At 41.6% G+C, this 26,962-nt stretch overlaps 1 protein-coding gene across 8 annotated transcripts in view; it reads left to right on the top strand.

Annotated features, from left to right (window-relative positions):
* DENND2B (DENN domain containing 2B) overlaps window positions 1-26,962 on the top strand; it is a 170,155-nt gene that overhangs the window by 12,083 nt on the left and 131,110 nt on the right. The window contains exon 2 of one of the 8 annotated variants that reach the window (XM_080595787.1): window positions 9,236-9,306. The exons of 5 other annotated variants lie outside the window; for them this stretch is intronic. The gene's annotated coding sequence lies outside the window, so the exon portion shown is untranslated. Of the gene's footprint in view, window positions 1-9,235; window positions 9,307-26,962 lie in introns of those variants that run through there. 2 more of the 8 variants (XM_080595793.1, XM_080595791.1) reach the window with 2 other exon arrangements.

Genomic DNA, 26,962 nt, shown 5'->3' on the forward strand with positions numbered 1-26,962 from the left:
TGGCCTAATTGTTTAACAATAAAACATCCCCATGCTCTTCTTAGAGGGAACTCAGAATCTTCTCGTTAGGAGTATGATCAAGTGTTGCAAGCAGAAGTCAGCAACTTACTGTTTCAGTGTTTTCCTTGTATTAAAGATATTTACTTATCCATGTATATATGCCAGTATACATGTCCGCTGAAGCAGAAAAGTACCTTTTTGTTAAAACAATGTTACTCCAAAATATCTGCTTTCCTTTTGTTCTCATACTCAGAAGAGAATAGCTTTATTTTGTGATGTCAGTGTTTTTATACTCTTATCCCATTGATTTTTATCCACTCTGGGAATAATCACCCATAAAAAAGAATGCGTTCATCTTTCCTCAGAAGAGATTGATTTCTTTTCCAGAAGCATCTACTATTAAGTACAACATCCACAGAAAGATATAACCCCAGGTAAAGAGATACTAGCTTGCAGACGTCTTGTGTCCTCCTACCTGCTTTGTCACTGACTTGCTAGGAGGTTGTCTAAGTCATTTCATTACCTGTAATCTCTGTATTTCTGTGCGTTTGAAGGAATAACTGATGTCTCTCCTCATATTCTTGAGATCTGCATGTTAAAGGAGCTTAACTTACTAAATGCTCATATTTTGCATCTTGTTGCATTTCCATCCTAACCTGAAAAAGATGTGATGGCCTGAAATCGCACTCTGAAGGCTGATGGCAGTTTTACTGTAAAGTTTCAGGGAGCAGAAGATTGAGCCTGAGGAGTGCGATTGACTGAGGGAGCTCTGAACTTGGACAGGCAATACCTCATGTTTGTTCTGCACTGACACCTTTAGCCAAGCAAAGAAAAGGTGTTGATGTTGGAAGTAGCTGCAGCCACACTCCTTCGCCAAATATGAGGTGAAGCCCTGAAGGGAAGGAATAGCAATGATGTATGACCTAGCAAAGAGTATTCAAGACTATTCCCTCAAAGTTTCCGGACCCTCCAAGGCACCTGACAATTCAGTAGCTGCCAGCTTGACACTCTTTTTAGAGGCTCAAAGCACATAGGTTTTATAGGCCTAGTAACGCAGCACTGCACAAGGGCACTGTTATATTATTTCTGTGATGCAACAGAAGTTCTGACTTTCCCTTTTCTCATCGTATTTCCCACTGCCCAGTAATTGTAGCTTCTATCAGGTTACACTTTTATTAAAAGAAAACAGTACAGATACATTTATAGTTGAACATGCTGTGTGAATACTTTTATTTCACTGCTATATTAAATGTGTAACAAATCTGTTTGGAAGCTACCTAATAGGAAACAGGGTATAGGTTTCATTTGCACATTTATTGTGCTCTGAAGTTTTCAGGTTAAATTGGGTTTTAGATAACACTTTCTCTGTAATAACCTCTCAAATACCATTATTTCTTTCTCAGTCCCTTAAATTCTGTACAAACTTTGATAGTTTTTTACGTATGCCTCCAGTTTGACTTGCTAGAGCAACTTCTGTAGCAAACCTAGCTGCAACTTTTGCAAAATACTTTTTTTTTTTTTTTACAGTGTAAATGGATTACACTTGGGTCATTTTTTTTCCCTATGTGGATAAAATACAGACAGAAGGAAAAGAATGAGCAGGTGACAGAAGCCTTATTTATGTCCTCAGCTGTGCTTTGCTTTCTGCAGTGACTTTCTACTCATGCTCAGTAGCATAACTGTAAGCTTCTTCCCTCTGTTGTGAAGGGGATGCAGGCTGGCAAAGTGAGCTGCTGTTTTTTCTCCCCTAGCAGTTTTTTGGGTCCTTTTGCACATTCATGCGGACACCTCCACAGAGCATGGCACACAAGCTGAGTTAGCTGATCTTTCATGACAACACTTTATTGTGCTTACCAACAGTTTCTTTCAGTACCATACTAGCTTTGTTGTTACTCCAGAAACTCTCCTTTCCTTGTTGGCTGATGGCAGGGGATAGTTTAAACAAGAGGCCAGGGTAGATGACAATTTCTAGCTCAGCTGGGGGAAGATGGGATGCTAAAGGGATAGAGAATTTTGTAAGTGCTCTCAGCTTGTACATTGTGAGACCAAACTAGAGTGGTTTCAGTATACATGCTGCTTGTTTTCCTCAGAGCTGTTCTCTGGACCAAGGCAGTCACTCCTGTAAAGTGTCCTTGGTTTAGGCAGTTTGTGACCTGTCCCCTGGCCCCACAGCTGCTCCATCCTCAGGCAGTGCAAGCACATCCTTTACACCAGGCCAAATGCCAGCTACATATTTGGGACTGAAATCACATCTGTTTTTTGTGTCAAAACAACAAAAAAAACATTCTTTTTCATTTCATAATGTATGTTTTATAAAATGGAGGAAATAGAAATTTAAACCATAGACTGCATAAATATTTATTTTATCCCAGCAAAATGCAAGTGCATACAAACATAATGATATTGTGCTTCTTAGACAAGGATATTGAAGTAATGGTGGGGAAAAAACCTGCAACAACAAGGTGAAAAAGACATTAGATCTTCCCAGGACTTCCGTTTCCTGTTTGGAAATCAGACTACTGATAGTTTTCTGCATTACGTTCAATAGTAACACCAAGCAAATTGAAAAGCAGAGACAAACTTACATTCCTCCATGGCTGTTCACAAGATCAGGGTTATATATCTGTCTTTAGGGCTGAGAGATGCTCACTTGCTGTTCATTTGGGACTGCAGTTTTAAGTGCCTTTAATCATGTGGGTTTCTACTCCATTTGTCTAGAAAGCTGCTCCTGGGGGATTGCTCCACTGCATGGAGTGTGCTCCTGGATGGAATTTGTGGATGACCACCTACAGTGGTCTTCCTGACTGTCAGGCTGAACCTCACTCAGCCTTTGCTGCTATAGTGTTTGAGGGACTGATTTAGGAAAGTAGCCTGCACCCTGCTCCCCTGCTTCACACATTTCTTACTCTGCTGAATGTAAAAGGGTGAGAAAATCCCAGTGTAGTAGCGTTTTACCTTTGCTTAAAGAAGAATGTAAATTTTTCAGCAGGATATGAAGCAGTGTGAAATCTGGCTTTGAATTTGGACTGGTGGGTTTGGCAAAGCAAGGCGTGTGATGTGAAACTAGTTTTTGCAAGGTCCTCTAAGACTTTCTGGCTAAGCATTTTCTCATGAGCTAAACAGCACTGAGAAAGGCTCTCTGTGTGGGTAGGAGACCTCCCAAGAGCATGCTTAGTTCTGTGATTCAGTGGATGGCATCTGCCCCCTGAATGGAGAAGACATCTATCAGTGGTACAGCAGGCAGCTGAGAGTGCAATTCTGTCGGATACCATGGTCTGCAAATGACATGTGAATCAGGTGCTGGACTTAAAGTGGCTTAACACTCATGACTTTCTGCAGCTCTCAGATTTAAACAATAGCTCTAGGCACTCTGGGCTTACAAGAATGTAATAGCGATTGCCCTGCAACATTAAAGTGTCATCTAAAGATAACAAAAGCTCAGCCCACCAACACTGTTAAACAATTGTAAACAGTACAGATTAAGTTAGCTCACAAATCAAACTGAAAAACCCTCTCTTCTACCCTTACCAGCCCCTACAGAGGCTTGTTGGACGCAACAAGCGATGATTTTGACTCATCCGTGGAAGACTACCAAATTTGGAAACATGGGATATTTCTGACCAATCTGGCATCAAGCACAAGGTGCTATTTAAACTCTAGTTTGGTTAACTGTACTTTTGCCTCCACAAGCTTCCCCTCTTGCTCTAAGTGTATACAATAATATTTTTTCCTTTGTACCCTCTATACTTCTGTGGCTTTTTAATGTTAAATGAGGTTTATGCTTCACTCCAGAGACAGCTGTATTTCAGCAGTAGATGAAGCTGTTCATGTCACTGCCCACTTTTCAGTATTTATTTTTCAAAGTTTTCGCAAGGTCCTTAGTTATTAATTGTAAAGACTTTGAAATTCTTCCATGTGAAATATCATCACTTGGAGCAGTGTTTGAATAAACGAACAAACAAAAACAACAACAAAAAAAACAAACTTGAAGGTGTTTCTTGTACGTGTTTTGAAGTTTTCAGTTTGTATTTTTGCAAGTGATAATACTTAGCTTCAACACAGTGCTTTTCATTGCAACTCTCCAAAGTGCTTTACAAGCTTATCAAAGCCACTTCTAAAGCTACTTGAATCTTTTTGATTAAATGAAGTATGGTTTAAATATGGTATTCTGAATGAATATTTCATGGAATTACGTTTATGCTAGGAGAGTTTCCTAAGGGTCAGAGTGGGACAGAGGCCTAACTGAAGCAGAAACACACCCAGCAACTGCTTTATATGGACATAGCAGCATGATTCTTAGTGTGTAACACAAAGTTTCTTGTTTCATTCAAACTTTAAATAAAATCAAAGAACGAAACTTTGAAGATTGTCATGTTTTTTGGATGACTTGAGCCAGTATCTCCATTTTGTAGATTAAGAAATCAAAGCAGAAGGAAATAAAATGACATGTAATAACTGGAGATGCCTAGTATGCCAAAGATGCAGCTGGATTTCTGAGTCCTCTGTGAAACTTTGCTGTAGTTTACCAAGTTCTTTGATCTACTGCTCTTGCAAAAGTACTATTATTTTCTTTCAGAAATTAAGCTTACAGTTCTAAACAAAATGAATTTTGTAGATAAATAATAGCGAAATTCTCCTGCTCAAAGAAAAGAGAAAATAAGGCTAAAGGTAGACCTAAATGTTACTCTGTAAATGAGAAAAAAAATGATAAACTGTTTTACTGCTGATATATTGCAACAGTCATGCTTTCTAGGATTATAATAGGAGTTTGGGAGCAGAGGTGGAACTGTAATGAGTTTCCTCTGATTAAAAAATAAAAATAATTCCTGGAACTTTTTTTTTTTTTTTTAAAAAAAAAGTAAGGATAGTACATGCTATGACACTAAAGAAGAGGTGGCAGGAAAATTTGAGAGAAAAATTGAAAGAAAGAAAGGCTTTGCTGCTTTATCTTCTTTTAGGTCATCCCAAAAGACAAAGCTTACTCTGCCTTGCTTTGCTGTTTATGAAGTGAAAATAAGTTACTGCCTTCAAGTCAGAACGGGCCTTCCTCTAACAAACAGCAGTGATCCAATGCCCCATTTATTGTCTTGACATTTTGTTTTATCGTTCCAGTTTGCAGAGCAGTCTCCGGAGGTTTGTGAAGTATGCATGAGTAAGAGAAAGAAACGCACTCCTATCTTCTTTTGGGAACTTTGGGGATTTTAGCTTGGAAACAGGCCTGGCTGTCTATCTAGACCCATCGCTCTCACTGAGAGCACTGACAGGAGTCTGGGTGACATGGCATCCCCTTACCTCATCTCCTACTTTTCCTTACGTTTTGTCTCGGTACCTACCCTCATCATCCATGCTTTGCTGTTTGCTAGCAAGCCCACAATCTCTTTGGAAGTCTTTTCCATTGGCTGACTTTTATTACCTTTATTCATATTCCAGCATTGTCTACAAGCACCAGCTAGTGTTTGGAGCCAGATTTCTTGTTTTTTCTGCATGCATAAATTGTGCGTGGGAGGAAGCAATAACAAAGGTACCTTTTTGTTTGGAAAAAGGCAGATATAAGAGCTGGACAGAAGGAGGAGAAATACATGTTAACCTTCATCCATGTACTGGTAGTATGCTAAAAAGTTGTCAAATATACAACCCCCTAGCAGTTCTCTAATGTTGTGGGGTGAATGGGCTCTAAGCATTAGAGTATTGATCTTGAAAAATTATATATGGGAATCTTTATCACATATGGAAGAGAAATCATTTATATCCCAGAACTTAAATGAGATGCTGACCTGAATAGCTTTGTAGCTTGGAATGTCTGTTTTTTCTTCATAACTTTACATAGTTCAGTGCTTTCTCTTCTTCATTTCCTCATGCCTGAAGAATGCAGACGAATAGCTGAAAAAGGTTTGTCTCTAGTGCTGTTAGGTCATTAAGGGTCTTGGCCAAAAAATATCCCTGACCTCCCTGGTCAGAGGAAACTGCATCAACAGCAATAGTTTTCAGGAGGTTAAACCTAGTGTGTCTCAGCTGTTGTATATGAGGCCTAAGAGTGCCTATGAGGATAGAGCAAAACCGTACTATTGCTTTTTTTCATCCTTATCCTTAAACATGAATCCAGTGAAAATCTCAATGCTTGATTTCATGAAAGGATAATGCTTCTAGAAGATACAGAGATGTATACTTCTTGTGTCTGTTTTCATAAAACTCCTGACACTGGTTTTCATCTCGAAGTCTGCCATTCTAGATGCTGATGAAAATGTAAAACAATTGTTTCCTGCTCCAATGACTCTACAAAGTTAATCAAATTGAGGGAGGAGAGATTCACAAAGGGAAAAATACTGGGCTGCACATCGGTACTCTAGCTGTGATATTATCACCGTGATGAAAGAATATTTTTAACACAGTAAACTGAAGAAAGATAATGAAGTAATTTTGAAGATTTTATTGGGGAGAGGGGATAGAATACAAACATGCTTGCTTAGAAAATGTATAAAATGGATAGGAAGGGTGCAAAATAAGAGCCTTGAGAAAAATTTCACATGCTTAAGTATGTAGGAAAGACTCTACTGTGTGGAACGTGTCCCCCAAACTTGCCCTCAATACAAGGACCAAAGGAAAGATGAGAAGAATTTGAAGAAGCACTAGGATTGTGTGCTGTAGGTAGAACACTGCTGGTGTCTTCATTATTTAAGTTGTGACATTTTGGCAAGGGGGATGGTTATACAGGGTGGAGAGGAGAGTATTGCAACGGTTCTTAGTGAGGTTGAACCTGATATCTGGTAGACTACAAGCAGAAGTCAGAGGAGCTGGTAAGTTAATTTGGACAGAAGGAGGCAAGTCTCTGGTATTTGAAGGATGTGCTACATTGCTTAGAACAAAGAAAAAGAGAGAGAGAGAGAGAAGCTTGGCAGCTCTTCTTTCTTCCTGGAGTTACTGTTTGCCTCGGGGCTTGTGCACCCCACAACAATCAAATGATTTTTCTGCAGGCAGCTGTGTCATGCTGAGTGAAGCTGGAAATAATTGTGTTCATACCAGTGAGCTTTTTATTCTGTTCAAGTTTTGTCTTGGTGAATGTTTTGGAGCTGCCCTCAAACAGCTGAAATACCTGTTATGTCTGTGGTTCTGAGAAAACATAGTGGGGTTGGATGTTTGTGGGTTCTTTTGGGGGATTGCACACTGAAATCATGAGGATGGAGAATCGGAAGAAACGAAACTCCTTGAAGGACCTGACCATCAGTTATGATCATGTGTAACTGGCACCGAACTGATTGTACCACAAGTTTTTGCCTTTCAAATTACACAGCAAACTACTTCCAACAACCCCATGCATGCATGTGGATAGGAAACACTTTCATTTCCCTGTTGGGAAGCAATCGGCACAGCTTTCTGCTATACAGCTAATACTTCAGCAAATTTTCCCTGAACTGGAGCCGCCCTGGGGCTTTGTAGCACAAATGGACCTTTGACAGGTGGGACTTGAGGGACATTGTGTTTGACAGACACTGGAGATGTCAAAGAGGTATCGGGAGCACCTGAAAAGCTAATGCTTCATTAAGAATAAGTGTCGAGCAAAATCCCAAGATCCTGAGTTGCAGCCAGCAAATCAGAATTTCTGCAGAAAACAACAGTAAATATTGCGGAATATTCTGAAGTACAGCAGGCTGTTTCTGTATTACTAATTATATTCAGACACTCTTAAATCATATAATTTGCTTGAGGGGGGGATGGTCTGAAAGCAGAGGTGGTGTGTGCTTCATCTCTCAGTCTTCCTCATATTAGATGCTCCTGGTCTTCCACCATTCTCACTGACCAGAGTTGTCTCTGTGTTTGTAGCTCACTGGGTTTTGTGCCAAAGTCATTTCTCAACCTTTGGGATCCAAAGCTTCTAACGTTGGATGTGATTGCAAGAGTGCTCTAGGGGAACACCTGTGGGTTCTTAAAAGTTATTCTATTTCTTGAATGGTGCTGCTTCCTTGGAAAATCTTATAGCAAGGCACTTGATCATGTTTACATATGGAAGGTCGACCATATATAAAGTCTTCAGTAGAAGTTCCTCTGGCACTGGGAACCCCTTTGCAGTGTCCCTCTGAGGAAACTGAGCAGAGTAATCAAAGAGCTTGCATCTTAAATCCAAATCAATGTGCCACTCACATCTGTTTGAGAGTATAGCACTTCACCCTTTTCGATAAAGAACCCATATGTGGGAGGCTGACATAATCTTTCTCAGATGGCTAGTACCTGATCAGTTTCAGATAAATATTATCTTCTTACATTTGTTGTTGTTCTTAGCCCCAACACTTCCTGTGTTATGAACCTTGTGGGAAAGTTTGCTTGAGTGACAGGCCCTGGCTAATTTCACCACATCCAGAAATCTAATGATTTAAACTTCTAGATTCTGATCCGTATCAAGTACAGTCCCATATGGCTTGTGTTCGTTGCTGAGCATTGCTCAAAGTATTTTCTTTATTACATTAAGACCTTTTGAATTATTATGTACCAGTATCTGCAGAACAGAGCATCCTTTGGGGAAATTGAGTTTAGCTTCTTCAAGCAAGCATTTAGTGTTGAAACAAAGCAATGTAGACAGAATTTGGAACCTAAAGGCTTTCTTATAGAGAAAACACACTAGATAACTCTTTGTCCTCAAGATTTTCATCCTGGAAATCTGGACTATTTGCTGGACTCCCAGGGCACCCATGCCAGCCACTTTTACCATGTATTGTTATCTGCCTCTTTCGTTTTCCTCACATAGAGAATAAGCACGTATGTCATAGGTAAGGTGACCAGAGTCACCCAGGGCTCTAGAGGCTGGTGACCAAAGTGCCTTCTTTACCTTCTGGGGGAAAAAAATGTCACAAACCAGAATGTTCAGGCAGTGACTATGTAAGACATTTTGCATGGCTATTTGCAGAAACAACACATTTCTGAAGACAATCAGTGGTAGTCTTTACTATCTACACTTCAGCAAGAAAATATGAATCGTCCAGATTTACCAGGCAACAGCGAAACTCTCTGGTGTCGCACGAGTCCGTTGTGCAGAACTGTGTGTAATACTGAAAGCAGCTTTTGAGTTGAAGTCTGCGGAGATAGGGGACTGTCGTTCTAATGGTTTGAATAAGTAGACTTTGGGTCAAGCTCTTAGGAAATAGCAATGTTGCCACCTGAGAAGTGGAGTATAGTTTGTTTTCTTTTAATGAACAAGGTTTTCTCTTTGGCTTTTCTTTTTTGAAAAGTGGTGTTTGCTATGCAGGATATGGATCGCTGCAGATGGACCAGTTCATTCATTTGAATATTCAAGGTGTTGCCTCTTCACGTGACTGAGTAAGTAAAAGATTGTTACTTGCATAAGGTATTTTATTTTTCAGAAGGATACTATATTTAAAAGTTAGAGTTTGGATTCTGCATGTGTGCATTACTGCCAAGCACAGGAAAGGCAGTGAGGTTAGCACTCATGTACTTTGCTACGAGGCAGGGACTTAACTGATGTTTTGGGATTTTCCCTATCTGAACTGGAAAAGAGAAGATTCATTTCAGGGTAACGTGTAATTTATATATTTTTTTTCTTCTTGAATTATAATATGGATTATTGTGTCTTTTTAATTATTATTTTGAAAGTAAGCTCCAGTTAAACTTCAAAGTACTATTTTAATTTTGAAAAGAAATCTTAATACACTTCATTTTAGAAAATGCTGTGGAAAAATGTGTCCTTAATTATTTACAAGTAAAATATTTCAGCATGGATTTTGTACCACCAAACCTTTACTTTTTGATGAACAAAATGTTGAAAGCAGTGCAACTTGCTTCAATATTCTTGTCTGTTTTAATACTCATGGAAATGTCTAGATCGTTCTATCTATGAAGAGAAAAGAAAGTATTTTTCTTCTGTTTAAAAGGATAGCTTATAAGGAAGAGGAGTGAATCTTCAAAAGCCAAAATAAAAAAGCTCCCAAACTGGACTCCTGTTTTCCAGTGTCTCCAGCCTGTGCTCCCAACAGGCAGAGTAGCATGAGGCCGAAGTGCTCACAAGGACTGCTGTGCGTCCTGAGGAAAGTTTTCTGTTGTGGTTCCAGTTTTGCTGTGGGGCTGCAGATAACCTCCCTGTCATGTTGCGTTTAGTGAAACTGGCAGAAGATTTTGGAAATTGTTTCCCCAAGGATAGCAAACTTAAAATATGTTTTCTGTTTTTTTAACTTCGGGTTAGCTAGGAAGATCTACATAGCTGAGAACCTCGATAAGTGTGAATAATTGAATTTACCATCAACCCTTTTTGTAAGCAGGAAATCATATTTTTCTGTAATGCAATATTGCTATTCAAAGGAAAGATGCTAGCTTGCAAGAGTGTCTTTCCTGTTCACTACATCTGTTTGTGTAAACAGGGATGTTTTGAACTTTGTCTGAACCAGATCAGTATCTTGGCCTGGAATTAATCATCAGGAAAACCAGTGACCCAGTTCCCCAAAGCTGCTCTAATGCCAGCATAGCTGCTACTTCTTAAGCTCCTCCATGGGTCAAAAGCAACATGCTGAATGACTCTGAAAAGTATGTTCTGACACTTCTTCTTTCTCCAAAATCCACCTCTATACCAGTCCCTGCTATCCCATTACTCTTGCTGTGTTAACAAAGAGTTTGGGTGAATGTAAGTTTTGGAAGGGTGGGAGAAAAGAGTTTTTTTCCCAAATCTGTTTCTTTAGGGCTAGTTGACATTCTGCCTACATGAGATAGGAGCATAAAAATAAATCTGATTCAGCATGTGGTTCTGTTTTGAATATTCAGTAGAGCTCCTGAAAAGCCCAGGTGCAGTGAAACGCCTGTGGATGAGAGAGCTGGGGATGGAGGAATGTGCTCTACTGACCTAAGCATCACCCCTTGGGCAGCCTTTCCACCCCGATACCAGTGCCAACATTGACTTCACTGGCATGTAGCAAATTAGTAGGGATTGGAATTTCCAAGCAACATGAGCTCAAACACCTCAGGAAACAGAGTCTGTTTGCTCCAGTTTCCTCTTGCTGGGTGTTGAGCTGTGTGGTGTCCCTAAGCTGTGCTGGCAGGGCTCAGGTTGTGGTGGAAGCAGGTTCTCGCTGTGGGGAGGTGACCTGCCTGCCCTACAGCCCTGCTGTGGTGCCCCAGGTGTTGGCAACCCTAGGAGGGTCCTCTTGGGCCATTAGGGCCAATGCCTTGCTATTGGGAGGTGGACGTATCCCTTACAAATGACACAGCAGGTGCTGTGTTGACCCTGTAGTTCTGCTTGTTGGAAAGCCGTTCGAGTATTTTGCTAGTATTGCCAGTTAGAAATATTCTTCTAATTTCCAGCCTAGGATTACTCATGGCCAGTTTCTGTCTAAATTGTTCTCAAGTCGATCAGAATAAAATGGGTGCTGAGTACAGTGAGTGAGGTCTGCCTTGCAAGCTTGTGGAAAATCCCTGCTGAGCAGGTTCCTCTCCTAGGCTTGCAGCATTAGCCTGGCTGACTGTGTTTGACTGGAAATATTCAGCATGGTCCTGATGCTCTTTACAATGGAGGAACATGGGTCTGGTCCCACTCTTGGAGAAGCCTGTGGAAAGGCCCGCATTTGTCTTCAGTGGTCTGGAGAATTCAGCCTTATATGGCTTGCATAGAGCAGGCACCAGATGCATCTCCCACCCACGGTTCAGGCAAGGAACATGTGTGCACAAGGCTGGTGCAATTATGAGAGAATTCAAAGGGAGCTATATATCCAAAAAGAAATATTCATAGGCTGATGTGTGCCTCAGCAGCGTACTTTCACACAGCCACCATCTGTAGTGTGGGGCCTCTCCAGAGAAGGGAACATCAGATGTGCCCTGGTCCCTCAGGATCGTGAGATGTACACGGATGTTCCCTGGGGCTGGGCTGAAGGTACCACCTCTGGGGGTTCTGTGTGGCTATTTTTAAGAGTGCTGACCAGATTGTGTAGTTCAGGAGCATAGAGCAGCTTGCTTGCTTGCAGTTTAATCTGGAAGAAAGATCTTTTGGTTGCATGCATTTTTGCAGTCAAGAGGGATATTTAGGGGAAGTGAAGCTGAAGTATAAGCAGCACATAATGATTTATTTGGAAACAATAATTGCAGGAATGACTGTGGAGTGGGCTATGGGTAGAACTAGTGAATGGAAAGTTGATGTTCTCAAAAACCGTAACCTATCAAGGTTACTGTAGATGAATATGTTGATATTTGCTACAGGAAGATACCAGTAAGGTTTGATGGTGTGAAACCTTATGCACTGGGGTGGTGGATCCATTCTAAGTTCTTGATTTTCATCTCCAGTAGTACCATTTCTAGGGTATGGATTCCTGTGGTTTCTCAAACCCAGGAGGTGTGGGGTGGGGAAGAGCTGACCCTCAGCAGGTTGGGTGTGGGGTCTCTGCAGAACATGGGGTTTGTCGCATCCTGAATGCCTGCTTCCACTGGCAGTCTGTGGCTGCATCAGGCCCCCAGAATGGTGGCAGCAGCCTGCAAGAAGCAGTTGTCAGCTTTCAGTCAGGAAGAGAAAGCTGTCATTGAAACTACACATGGTTATCAAAAGTCTCTCATTTTTGTCATTAAATATAGCAATGCGGACACTGGGGTTGGAATGTGCTGGTCTGGCCTTTCAGTATTCAAATACCAGCCTGGCTGATTTATTTTTTCACTCTTCTTCATCTTTATGCATCCTTTAAGGGCTGCCATGTTGTGGTCCACATGCTGTTGTATTTAGCTGGCAAGTGAAGCAGTTCATGATTGCCCTGTATATAATTACAGTGGCTAAGAACATTTAAAGTTCGAGCGAGGATTGTTCTGTCACAGTGCGCTCTTACATAGTATGGTTGTTTGGGAGATGGCAGGTGATAGATGTGAAAGGAAAAAAAAAAATTCCTTCTTTACTCTTGCCAACTCCACCAATTTTATTGTGTTTTTTTTTAATGTGATTTTTTTTTCTTTCCTCTTTTAAGGCCCAGGTTCCTGTAGTTCAATGATTATTAGAAAATCTTGACCCTTTCTATCTTTTATACCTACAAGGAAAAACTTGGAAACATGTGTCCCAAAGGCTTGAAATGTACAATGCTAGTAGGAGGAGATCAACATTTACCTGTACCTATTTTTTTTTTTATTTGCTTAGGTAATTTTCTCAAAAAAGTTTCTCAAGAAGTTGTCTCAAGGCATGGAAATACTTAAGCCTAATAGTACAAAATTCTTTTTATTCTCATTGTCTACTTTCTAGCGTGTTGTAGGGCAAGAAGGAGATAAGCGTGCCTCAGCCTTTCTTCCAGCTGTCGATGGGCACTACAGGAGAGTATCTGCATCTATGCAGAGTGTTGAAGAAATGACATTTCCTGAATGGAAGGGATCCAGCGCCTTGTATCCTGGGGGGGTGATATCTTTCATTGTCCTTAACACAGATGAGTAGCTTCAAGGGACAGTCGAACTCATAGCTTTGAATAACTTACTATTTACTGCATAGTTACTTTCCTACTGATGTCACTGGAAATATATTTGATATTGCTACCAACCCCTAGCAAGGCCAAAGATCCTGCCAGGGGAGAAGCTGGTAGTCCAGAATTCCATTTCTGTGTAACTAAACAAATATTTCAGTAAATCCCTGAGAATGGAAGCTGGGGGCCTTGGCATGACAAGCAGACCCATCAAAAGTGGATTTTTTTGTTGTTTGTCTTGCATTTGATTTTAATAACAGGCAAAGATTTCCATGCAGGAAGAATGCACATACTGTACACAATTTGTCTAAAGCATACTTTTACTAGAAGGAAGGAAGAAAAAAGAGGAGGAAAGGAATAACTTTTCAGAGAGAATTTCTTACTGGTGTTGTCTTCCATTTAAAATGAGGCGTTAGCTCACAGGCTGGAAGTGTTTTCCTGCCTCAGTGTAATGTATCTTTTCTGATCATGCTATCCACTTTGCTCCTGTTCCAGTAAGCGCTGTGAGGTCTGTGATGAAGGTGAGCAGGGGCATTTGATCAGGGCTGTTGGCTGCCCAGGCTCTCCGAGCCTGCAATTCCTGCAAAGCCGAGCTTTGCGGGAAGTCAGATGTGATTGTGCATAGAGTGCTCTTTATTTTTTTTTCTATTTTTATTTTTTTTTCTATTTTTATTTTTTTTTTTTTAATGCCAGTTACCCACATGAGGCTAGACCAATTTGCTTTCAAAGTTTTTAACTGGGAGCAAAGTGTTATGAGGTTTCATTTTCTGACTCTGTAAGATTTGATTGTTCCTTGGTGCCTTTCAATGGCTACCCAGTTTTATTTGGTAGAACGCAAGCTGGAGTTGAAAGCACTGAACTGTTACAAAAAAAAAAAAAAAAGACAAAACAAACAAACACCTAACAACAAAACCGCTCCAAAAAAAACAAGCCTTCCAGGATATGAAGTTCATAGGAAGTTGCATGTGGATTCAGACAATAAGGCATGCAGGAAGAAGGTCTTTGCATCAGTAATAACCAAATGAGAGGGGTGTAGTTGGTCACTCTGGTGGTGGTTTTCCAACAGCCTGTTATTTGACTGTGTCATCACAGCTTTAAAACAGGGCAGGTTACCAGTGTGCTGTGTTTATATTTCCATGGCTGAATGCTCTGTGGGTCAGCCTTGGAGCCCAGCCGCTGGTATGATGTTGGCATTTTTGTGGACTCATTAATGACAGGAACAATCTTCTGTCTTCAAGTGTCTGTGGATAGAGTTTTTTTATCAGTCATTCCAGCAACTAGTTGGCAGGTTCAAACAGGTACTTCAGCATCTGAAGCCTTGGCTAATTGTAGGCATGAACTGTAACTTCAAAACTTGCTACCACCTACTTACTGAAGCTGCCTCTGTTTGGTAGTTGCAGTGCCTTTGCAGACATCTAACACAGTTTACCTTGCATTATCTTCAGGTTAGAAGATTAATGTCGTTTTGCCTTATATATGTTTTGTTTGAAAAAATCTTCTACAGGCAATTAGTTTTTTCATCAGTGGTCTTAGTCTGCAGGTAGTAGTCACAGCTGTGTGGGCATCAGGAGACCATAAGTCCTCTACAGGAGATAATCTGACTCATTAGTAAGTATTATAATCCTGTACCATGGCATTGAGAGTTTGATGTAACTTTGGGTAGGTTAGCAGTACCATATTAGTGCTTAAATTTAGGGTTTAGAAGGCTTGTCCTGCCCACACGCTCACCAGCGGGCAACGGGCTGCAGCTGTATGGATGTGATGGGTGCTCACAGGTGAGCAGTGTGAGCTGGGTGCCAAGGGGGTGGGAGTGCCTGGCCCTCAGCTCTGTGCTTGCATGTAGGTGACCTTTCTTTCTAATGAAGGGTTCCAGGATTTCTTTCTTCTGACATCTACTGCTCAGTGACTTTGAGGAGCAAGGGCTTATGAGGCAGCAGATTGGTACAGTTAAAACAAGCTAAACATAAAATTGTTGGGAATCAGAATGGCTTTACTTTGCCACCTAAGAGTCATGCTTCACATGTGAATGATCTTTCAACCTAAACTTAAACCGTGAGGTTCAGGGCAGAACTATTTATAGAATTGGTTAGGTCTGTAATTCCCTGCATGTATAACAGGATGGTCTGAAAGAGAAAACAAAGATCCTTACTTCTCAGCAAAGGCGCAGAATGAAGATGATCAAATTCTCTTGGGTTTTCTTATTACTGGTGTATTTTTTTCATCTTGTGGAGCAGAATTGGTGGGGTTTCAGAAATATACTCAATCAGTGTAAACCATTTCCTATTGTGGCTGGCAGCTGTTTGCGGTGTTTGCAGATGTGGGGCACAGCAGCAATCCTTATGAAACAACTGCTTGTGGAGAACAGATGAGTCTGAGGTTCTGGTTAAGGGAGAATGTGCCCCCATAAATTACTGCATTATTATATATCAGGAGCACTTCTCTAGCCTCTCATTGGAGCAGCCATTGAGTGGGATTCTGCATCCCACACTTGAAAATGGTCCCAGCTCAGCCAAATATTTGACCGTGTGCTTGAAAGCTAAGCATTGATTTCAGCAGCTTGCTTAAGGGCTGACTCAGGTTTCACACTGGTCTGGAAGGCTGCAGTAGTTCTCATGACTCTTCTCATATGGTGTTTTCTCCAGTGAGAGGGGACAGTACTATTTGTGTGCTTTCTGTGCTTATGAAGTAGTGATCAATCCTCCTCCCTAGCAGTGGAAAACTCTCTTTTGCAATGCTATGAAAACACTTTTTACGTGGCTGGATCACTGGGGATGTGTGTCTGAGGGTGAGAGTGGGGGTGACGCATCCACTGATACTGTGGTGTTGGTGGGGAATGAGTTGGCCCAGGTTCATGTACGCTTGAAGTTCACTGATTGTGCATTACAGCGTGAATGCGTGTGTGGCAGAGGGCAAAGTTGAAACAGAGCAAGAAAGTTAAGTTAAGCTAATTAACTGCCTTCCTGTTAAGGAAGGAGAACCAAATCAAAAGATATGGAGAAGATTATTCAGGGTCAAATGACACCCTTGATTTTCCATCACTACCATCTGAGACTTGTAATGTATGACTAGCCCAAAGCTTGCTGGGCAGTGTGCTGCAGGGGTGGTTTGCCTTAGTCATCATGTCTCACCCTGAATGGGCTGAGCCGTGGTATTGTTGTACCCATTATAGATATTGACATAATTCAGTGTTTGCTTGTTTTTCTCCCATGCACAATGTTGTTTTATAGTGTGTGTGTGTGTTTTTTTTCTTTTTAAAGAGAAAAAATACTAAATCAGCCTTAATTTGCCAATGACCAACTGATACCCCAGAGGGTCAGTTACTGTGACAGGCAGGAAGCTGCTGATAGTTGGGGTTCATGCAGCTACTAGCAAGAGTATCTGTGCTGACTCAGGCTTCCACACAGAGTCCTGGGATTTCAAGTTTACCATGCATGTTTGTTCCTCCTTCATTGATTCAGTGTGCTAAACTGAAGACAGTTTGACAGAGAGATAAGAAAGAGAAAAAACAAGGGCAGACAGACTTTTTGTCATTTTGGACAAAAATAAATGTATGGTATAAACCCATTCCCAGAGTTGTACAGCCCTGCCTTTGTGTTTTGAGAGTGCACATGATTTACTGCAGAAATCAGTTTGGCATAGTATAGGCTGTGCAGATTCAGCAGGACCTACCATTATCTTGTCATGTTTTTTAGCAAACTGACTTTTACAAGGCAGCAGTTCAAAAACATGAAGGAGAAATGTGCTGAAAACCCATCGTTTTGTGTCCCCCAATCCAGTGTATGCTGGCAAATCTGCCACAGCTGCACCCACAGGCAACGGTGGTGGTGCGCAGCTCCCTCGCTTGTGGGCTTTGGGCATTCTCTGTGCGTGAGCTGGTATGGGTCTTGATTTTATTATTGTGCTGCAAAACTCCCAAGCTGCTGATTTTTATGCTAAGTATGAGAGTTCAGACATGGCTTTCTGTCGTGTTTCACTTTACAGACTTAATAACATTTCATTTGTACAGCGAGAGTAACAAATGCACTGTTAGCAAAATTTTGCAAATCTTGCTGCTTTTCAGCTCTGCTTACCCACAGCCTGCAGTCTCAAATGGACAAAGGAAAATGGACAGAAAGCTGCTGGGTTCATGGACTTGCCCTGACTAGCATTTGAAGGCAGAGTTTGAGCTAGATGCACCATTTGTTGGAGCCAGAAGGACGTTTTTAAAGTATGTCCCTGTTACAGTCTCAGCACTGAAGCAGTATTTCTGCATTCTCAGATGCTTAGCAAATGTGCCTAGGTTTTTGTTTATTTTTAAGGGGTTAATATAAAATGTGTAGAATTTTCCTACCTTCTAGGCATTCCAAATGTTCAGCAAACGTACACCTCAGAAAACAGCTCCTATTTAATAATATCTTTATACACTACTGTTAAGAGATGGCTATCTCAGACAGCAAAGCTGTGGATGTGCCCAAGGGTGAAAAATGAACAAAAAAAAGTAAGAACTGTGGACAGGAGAAGGAAAGTGTGTTGTTTGTGCAGGTTTTTTTCAATGGAGAATGTGTGTGAAGGTAGGGGTGGAGATGTTCTGCAGAGCACTTTGAGATAACAAACAGCTTGCTTTAGCTTAACAGAGTGGATTGAAATTGACCTCTTTCACTGGGTTTTAAGGTGAAACTTCAGGGCTAGAGGTGTTTTCCCTCCAGCTCCTGAGCTTAGTGTGAAGAACGGTTAGTTGGTTGATACCACTGTCCTCTCCTTGCAGTTTGACAGATGCCCCACAACAGTGTGTGTGCATCACTGTGCTCTGTGAAACTACTCCACAAACCCTGTCTCAAGCTGGGTGTTTTCTTCAAGACATGACTGCTTTCTCTGTAGAAAGTACTTGTTTTCTTTTCTTTCCTCATTAGAAACTACTTTTCATTCAAAAGACCCCCCTGATTTTGAAGAATGAGGCAGAACAGAGATGCCAGTAAAGGAGACCCATCCACTGATGCAGCAGGTTTCAGACCCCCTCCTGCAGCCCATCCCTTGGTAGATTTTACTTCCTGTAATAAGGTCTTAAAATCTTTCGAATGGCTCATCCAATAGAAAAGCCTCTACTCTGTATTAATGGTTAATAGGTCTTTCTACCAGATGTAAAATCCAGTGAAACATATACAGTTTCTTTGGTTTTAACAGGAACAGATGATTTAATAAGCAGCTATAAATCTCTTGGGAATGTACAGACATAGTCAAACAGAACGCTTCTGCCAGATTTTTCACTGACTAGACGTACAGCATATGAGTCATATCAGTCTGCTCCATTCTCCATCTCAAATGCCTGCTGTTGTTGTTTTTGCTTTCAGAGGTGCTGTGCTGCATATGGGAGTGGGGGGTGGTTATCACCCTCTCGTGTTAATGGGCTTGCTCTTTTATCCAGGAGATAGTGTTCAGGCAGCTGACTTTCATTCTCTGGCTGTGCATGACATTTCTTTTCCATTCCCTAGCCCAGCTTGTGATTTTATAGTTGTATAGTGAACATATTTGAGGATTGTATTAATACAGCCTCCTAAATGGAGTTAGTAGTGGGAAAGTGGTTAAATTAAAAGGGGGTGTAGTCAGCCTCTTTCTTAATACAGCAATGCTTTCCTTCCAACAATCTTAGGCTACCTTATGAAGTTTAATACATTTATACTAACAGTATTTCTAATAAACTTCATTTATTACCAGGTCTTCAGAGATGAGAAAACTGAGACAGAAAACAGATTCAGGTACCCGTGGCTCATGCTAAATTGCAGGAGAGGGTTACATTTCCTAAAGTATTTTAAATACCATTCCAAATGGATGTAAAATGGCATTGTGTTTTAGAAACATCTTCATTTCCACCTTGTTATTTTGCTGGATTTCCATGAGTGTCATTGGATGTCTAGGAACTGGGAATGCAAGATCCTGCTTTGAACATTTCACAGTTTGTTTGCAAGCCATGTTAGCTACACTTGGGAGCCCCTGTAAAGGAGGTGAGGTACTAGAATTGCTGCTATTTGCTCCAGGTCACACCATGGTAAATCAGAGATGAAATTGGTGATAAAACACCAGTCTGGGTAGGAAGTTTTCAACCACTGTGGAGGTGCTTGTAAGATAGATGCGGTACAGCTTATTCTGAATGCAGCTGGATGGAGGAGATATTTAAAATGGCCTACAGTACATTTTTTTTTTAATCTTGCAGCGTAACTAATATTTGAGAGAGTGATCAAATATGAAATCTTTGTCTAAGAAAAATGGTGCAAACTTGTGATTTAATTTCATGCATAGGCAGGAGAAAACATGGTCTAAATCTTTCATTCCCTCAGGAATACATTCACTTCTGTTGTGTTCCGGGACCATGTAAATTGTGAGGAAAGTTTCTGATTTCAGTGGTAGGGATGACAAAGAAAGGTTCTACGTGTTTGGCCTTTTTCAGGCTGAAGGGAGTATCAAAAATGCATAGATGTGGAACAGGTTAAGAAACTGGAAACAGTTTCTTGGAGGTTGATTTATGTATGGAATTGTAAAATGTGAAGAACAATGTATATTGTTTGAAGTTTGTGGTGAGACTGTAGTTTACTGTGTTGCTCCAGTAACGCTTGCTTCTGAGTTGCCGGAGGTTCAGAAAGCCAAAGAACTATTGCGTTATTACATAAAGGACATTGTCCAAAGTCATATAACTGGATGGGGTCAAAATCAAGAACAGCATTTGATTCTTCTGACTCCTTGTTGGGTCCTTTCTCTGTTTCCTTCACAGCGTGGATTTCACCCATATATATATGTGCAAAAAGGCCCTTTCAGATCTTTCTGGCAAATGGAGAGCATTGCTTTGTGCTTCCAGTAAGCACATGGCTCTCATATTTACCAATGAGACTTTCACACATGAGGAAATTAGAAAACTGAAGTTGTAATCGGCATGTCTGTTCTTGAATGGGGAATTTACCCTGAAGCAAGCTGCAATGCACTCTCTTAATGGTTTGAATCTTACGGTTCAGATTTTCCATAGGCTGCTTCCAGCATCATGGGCACTAACCTGTGTTTGCAATGAGCATGCACACACCCAGCTGCGAGGCTAGCAGCCGTAAGTTACATGTCTCAGTCTCAGCTGTTAATTGGTCATGGTCAATGCCTTTAGGTGTTTGGCCCTGCATTTAGATGGGGATGTTGGTGTGGTGCTCAGTGCTCGTGGCATTACAGGCCAGGGCTGCGCCAGAAATCTGGACTTATAACAGGGTTTTTGCTAGCACTCCTTCACGGGCAGCAAGATCTTTTGCAAACTTTCTGATGCACAGTCTTTGCCCACTGAATGGCCACCGCTCAGCTGGTGTTGTAGGGTTTCAGCATTCCACAGCAAGCAGCAGCAGTTCCTGGGAGCTGTCTGTCCCCTTAAAGCAATGTACGTAGCAATGGGGAACATCATGTGACTACATGGACCTTATCCAGTGTTTAAACAAAAAATATCCATAACGGTGTCCTGGCCTGTATAAGCTGTATAGTTTTCCCAGACTTGGAAGAAAAGTACTGGTACTTTCCCAAGTTCCACCCTTTTCAGTTAGATGTTAAAAAAAAAAAAAAACAAGCCACACACAACATTGATTCTTGCTTTTCTTTTGTCTCTAAAATGGGAGATACTGTAATTAAAAGAAGAAATTATGCTTTTTAGTGGCAAGAGGCAACGTTATCTCTGAACCATCAGTTTTGATGAAAATAAAGTAAAATGACTACTTTTAATATATATTTTTTTCCTTAAATAATGACTTCTACTCTTAGTGAGGAAGAGGAGACTGGTAGGTGTGTGATTCCCCAGCAGACTGAACCAGGGTTTCAGGAGAGACCTTTCATGGATGTGGGGCTGTCTTCAGAGGCTTTCCCCACCTCTTTTTGGAAAAGTGCACAGAGCCAGAGGGGGAAGAATGACCTTGCTTTTAAGGCATTCATCTGGAACTCAGGCACTTGGAGCTGAATTCCCAGCGCTGGGACATGCTTCCTCTGTGGTCTGCAGTGTGTTGCTCAGGGGATGTCTGTGCTGCACAATGGAGCTTGGCACACAGAGCCCTAGGGCTGACTCCAAGAGGTCTGCAGAGCCGCACGGCGCAGGGGGCACTGTGTGGAGACACGGCTTCTTTCCTGAAAAAATGTGGCTGTGATAGCTCAAGCCCTGTGCTGTTGGGGTTGTGCTGCTTTCAGTTTTGAGTTCTGTGGCTATGGCTCATTTGGCCATCTCCATACTACGCTTCGTTGCTAAACCCAAGAAGCACTAAGGTACTCAGAAATCTCACTGAAGTTCACCAAATGTTTTTGAACTGTCTGCACAGTCTGGTTTTAGATGACTTTTGTTTTGCACAAGCTTGTCCTAGCCACTCTGCTGTCACTGATTTTCATTTCCTCTGTGGCACTGGAAGCCAGCTAGAAGGCAAGCTTAACTTCAGCAGTTTCCAAATAGTTTTCTAGGAACAAAAGAAGTTCCAGTGTCCCTTGGAGCTGGGCTGGCCCTTACTGCCTTGCAGGGCCTAAACACAACCTCACGGGAGGCAGCAGAGCCTCGCAGGCAGAGCTCAGCTGTGCGCTGTTTCTGAGGGGAGCGATGTGCAGCCTCGTGCACAAATCTGCTTAACGCCTTTGTTCCAGGCAGCCAGACAGCAGTGGCATTTACCCAGATCTGTAAAGCACACGGAGGGTCATGAATGAAAGAATGAAAGGAGCTGTGTATATTCAAAGTAATATTTTGTTTATCTGCTCTATCCAAAATAGAGAAGAAAATAACTTTATTGTCTGTGGCTTGAAAAATCTGCCTGCTGTTATGATCATGGAAGGCAAACTCATTATATGCCTAAGAAAACAGATGCTGTTTCTGGCTTTGGTTTCTGCGGGGTGTAGGTGATTTGGGGGAGCACTGGGCTGGTGCTCCCAGTACCCTTCCTCCCCATAGATGCTAAGCAGCGCTCATAGGCACCCTCAGCATGTTACCAGCACTTCACAGCATCTCCAGGCCAACTTGAAGGTTCAAGTCATGACTGAAATAAAGGAGGCCAACTGCAGAAGTTATCTCACAGATAAGTCATTGCTTTGTGTCCAAACGAACGTCAGGCTGACATTTTCTTTTTCTCTTGGCTAATAGGATTTGGAAGATAAGATCTATCCAGTCAGAGCGGGTTGCATAAACTTCCTGTGAACTTCTATAGCTGGCGATCAAAAGGAATCACAAAACATGTTGCTGTTTTTTTATCTATTTATTTCTTTATTTAGAAGTTAAAAGAGAGCACAGAGCTATTGGTTGTGTTTTTTCTCATGTAAACAAGGTGATATCATAGTGGATGCTCAGGCTTAGGCCCTCTGATTTCCCATTTTGTGTTTAAATTAAGAGCTCTTTTGTACAGGGTGGAAAACCATACAAAAAATCACCCCAACCAGCATGCATGTTCTGCTTAAGAACCAGCACTGCATTATTGAATGTATTTGTCGTTGTGTTCCTTGCTTTCCTGGCTAAGAGATGCTCTTCCCTTTATAAGTGCAACAGAAATTGTTCCCAACAGCATCTTTGTCCCATGACCCGAGTGAAAGTCATTTCGTACAGGAAGGGCTACCTGACACCAGTTTGAAAGGTGGAGATTTAGCTTAAAGGGTCTGTCTTTTCCCATCATTTATGTGCTCTGAGAAGGATTCTGCCTCTTTGCGTTAAATCAGAGTTTTGCAGCACTTGTTCAGCTGTACACAAGATTCGGTGCTACCAGAGTTGTATTCATGTGAGTCCTGCTTGCATTGCAATTCCAGGTGTGAGGGGATCTGTTTTTTCAATTGCCCTCTAGTCCCATGTGTAGCATGTTGTGTTGCAGGATGTGCGTTGTGAACAAGGACAACAGAAACTTGTCCTTTGGCTTTTACTTAAAAGAAAGAGCAGTGAACTAAGACAAACTGAGATATCTTGCATTCATGTAGGGTTAAACCAGAATTCCTGTGGAATTTCAAGCAACTCATTGACATCTCTGCTGGCATCGCTTCCCAGAGGAAGCCTGCTTGTCTCATTTGTCCCTGTTCTTGGGACACAAATGTACGCTTGGTAGGGAAATATATGCAGTAAAAAGTGGTATAGGAAGAAGCTAACACCTACAAAGAGCGAAGTTGTCTCCTTTTGTCCAGACAGAACAAAGCGTCCCTTCAGGAGCTTCTCCCCTCCACCAGTTGTGGTCCCACTGCTTTCTGCTGTACCTTTTCGGGCATGCCTTGGATGCAGCACAGACTCGCACAGGAAGGGTGTTGGCGGGCATGCAGGTGGGTTGGAGACAGGGCTGGCTCTGAAGAATTAAGGACTAGAAGAACTTCTTTAACATGAGCTTCCCAGCTTTTGGTTATCCCTATGGCTTGGCCTGGTGCCACCTGAAACAGTTTGCAGCACTGGGATGTTGAGGGCTGGCTGAATTGGCTGCCTGGGCCTGGCGCCAGTTCGTATGGCTGGTTTGGCTTTGCACTGCTTTCCTAGCAGGGTGAGCTGTAATATGTGTCTCCTGTCATGAATCAGGTTGTAGGTATGGATAATTCTCAGACCAGGCATTTACATGAGTTGGTTCTGCATTGTTCAGATTTAAAGTTGTTTTATTAAGGAATTATTCAGCTTATTGCTCAGCAGTTTTTCAGCCTCATTAGTATGTTTAGCATGGGGAGTGTGTCCCGGTTATATCATCAAATAGCATTTTAAAGCTTTAATTGCCAAATAAAATCTATTTCCGTCTGTCTTTTCTAAAATATATTACTAAAGAACCACTTTGGTAAAATATTGTAGCACATGTTTGGCATATTTTTAAGTTCTTTTGAAGTCAATGTTTAAGTGCTTTGCTGAACCAAGGCCTAAAACAATAATAGTCACAATGTAAATCTACTTTATTTCTGAATGAGTGTTCACACAGGAGTTGAAAGTGTGTCAGGTTCTTGTCACGACCTCCCAGGTACAGATATCCTCTTAATTTCACTGAATCACTCAGCAACTTTGGCAAATTTTTACCTTGCACCCAGTTGAGAGGTCCAAGTCAGACCCAAGTATGGCAGGCCTTCACCTGCAAAAAGAGACCAAACTGACTTGGGATATAGAGCCATGAAGGGGTTGGCAACATCCCAAAGTGTGCTCAGCTGTGATTAGTTGTTTCCTATATACATACAGTGTGTGCATGTGTATATATATATGTATATATGTATATATGCGTGTGTACTTTTTTTCTGTGTTAGTGAAATCAGTACAGTGCTTCAAACATGATCCTTGTTGGGCTGTTGAAGAAATCATGGAAATTTTTAATTCTGCTTGAAGAGAGAGTGGTGGAAATGCTATGAGTGATGATTCTGATGCTGAAACGGGGGAAGAAAACAAGTTCATAGCTGACTGATCTTAGGCCTGTGCCTGTGCAGTCCCACTGAAACCAGGGGGCCTCATATGTTGGGTCAACTCCTTTATTGTTTGCTGGGCCGTGACATATTTTTATACTACTTACTGTGATACCACAATTCCAGCAAAGCATGATTTAGTGAAGTTTGAAGTTAACATGTAACTGAAGTCAGGGGAAGCTTTATTCATGCCAACAAAGCAGAGACCCCCAATGGGAGGTTGGATGTGCCATCTTGTGGCATTTGCCTTGTTGCTGTGCTGTTGTGTGTAATGTTGAAAGATAAAGGCCAATGCTGCAGACTTAAATCGTAGGAGAACTCACCTTGCGGGACTGCTCCAAAGAGTATGGCAGCTGCTGCACTGGATATCATCCTCTTGTCCCACATAGGAGTCACTGGGTGTCTTATGCCAAAGTAGTGAGCACTGTGCCTCTAAACAGAGAGTGAAGAACACAGTTTATCTAGCGTGTGCATGCTTTACATTATGAGCTGGCTGGGGCCTTTTCCCTTATTTCCATACCTTTGCGAGTCACTGCCTGGTGATCAGGAAGCGCTACCTGGTTCCCTGCCTCTCCCAGTGAGGTCAGCAGGAGCTGTGGGCACTTGCCTTTTCATGGCATCCCCACGCTGGGGCAGGGTACTCGAGCTTCACTTTTTGCTGCTGTGTTTTAAGGTTATCTGTGTCTGATTTGATATGTATTCACTGAGGTCACTAGAAAGAAGGTCAGGGACTGTGGTGTAGAGACGACATGAGCAGGAAGAGAAATAAGGTGGTCATCTTCTGTGGGAAAGTGGGAGAGGCAGACCCCTGTGAAAGGCAAGAAGCTATCTGAGGAGGGTGGAAAAATCATGAATCATTGTACACAAGTATTTTTATGTAGAACTTAGTTTTTTTTTAAAAAAGTGCAAGGAAATATTTCACTGAAGTGAATTCAGTGATTGATCTCCATTTACACCTACTGCAGATTTATGCTGTTGTTGTGGGCAGCTTTGTTTTTAGCGTATCTATTTTCATCTTTTTAAATCCTGAAGTTGATGTTATGTTTTTACCAAATGAAAATAATAAAATGTCATGAGTCATTTAGAAGCAAATCTGATGTTTGTTTCCTCTCCTGTTGCTAATGATGGCTGTGTGATTTGAAAAGCATTCAGTGAAGAATCTGAGACCATGCAGCTTGTGGAGCGAGCAGCTCATATTTCCATTCCCCATCCCGAGGGCAGAGACACCAGGTGTGCCCTGGTGAGGACTCTAGCTGTGCTCTCATCCTTTTTGGTGCATGTCTGCTCCTGTGTGTGTCACGTGGCTTCTGCATCTTGTGCCTGTGACCACAGAGCATAGGAAGGAGCATGTCCAACCGGTGAGAAAAGGGAAGTGTGTCGGAAATAAGAAACTTAATATCAGCCATATGTGAGTAATGGATTGTTTGTCTACCGCAGGGGATGAAGACACACATTCTAATGCTTTCTGATCACAGTGTAGCCATGACATTTCTTTCTTTATTTTGCAATTAACCTAGTATTAGCTGTTCGTCATGTCCTCTGTCTATAATCCTAAATTCTGTCTTTACCCTAATTCTTGCTCTGGAGTGTAGATGTGTTCATAGAAAAGCCCAGGGAAGGAAAAAAAAAAGATGGACATGGTTCTTGTTTCACATGGGCCAACCTGAACAAAACATTTTGCCTCTTGGCCAGGAGTTGATCAGGAGTGTATTCATGAGGCTTGGAACAGAAAGGTGCTTGTCTGGGGTCTCTGGTTGTAGTTACCTGCCTGAGACCAAACCTTGGGCTGTAGTTCTACTACTGTACTTTGTACTTGCATAGTTGTGCATGCATGATATATTTTAACTACTTCATTTGTTTTGTCTGGAGCTGTTGACTGTAACTGAGTGTATATGTAATGCAATGAGCATTTTCAGTTGTTTATAAATGCTAAAGCGCATGCTCCCCCGAGATACTTGCCATGTATGCAGATGTGGTCTCCTAATAAAGTGCTACAGAGCCTTGTGATAAACTCTGGAGTGGGACACGATGCAGATGGTTGGTATATACTCCCACGTTACCAGTAATGGGGTCTGTAGAAAATCTGAGATTGATGGACAAGACTTGATCACTTCACCTGCCCATTGATCAATTCATAGTGTTGTTCTTAAAATATATATATATATATATATTTATTCCTTTCATGTATTTGAGCA

This window comes from Anser brachyrhynchus, assembly GCF_964034855.1.
Source record: "Anser brachyrhynchus genome assembly, chromosome: 5".
In the NCBI taxonomy this organism is placed as follows: domain Eukaryota; kingdom Metazoa; phylum Chordata; class Aves; order Anseriformes; family Anatidae; genus Anser; species Anser brachyrhynchus.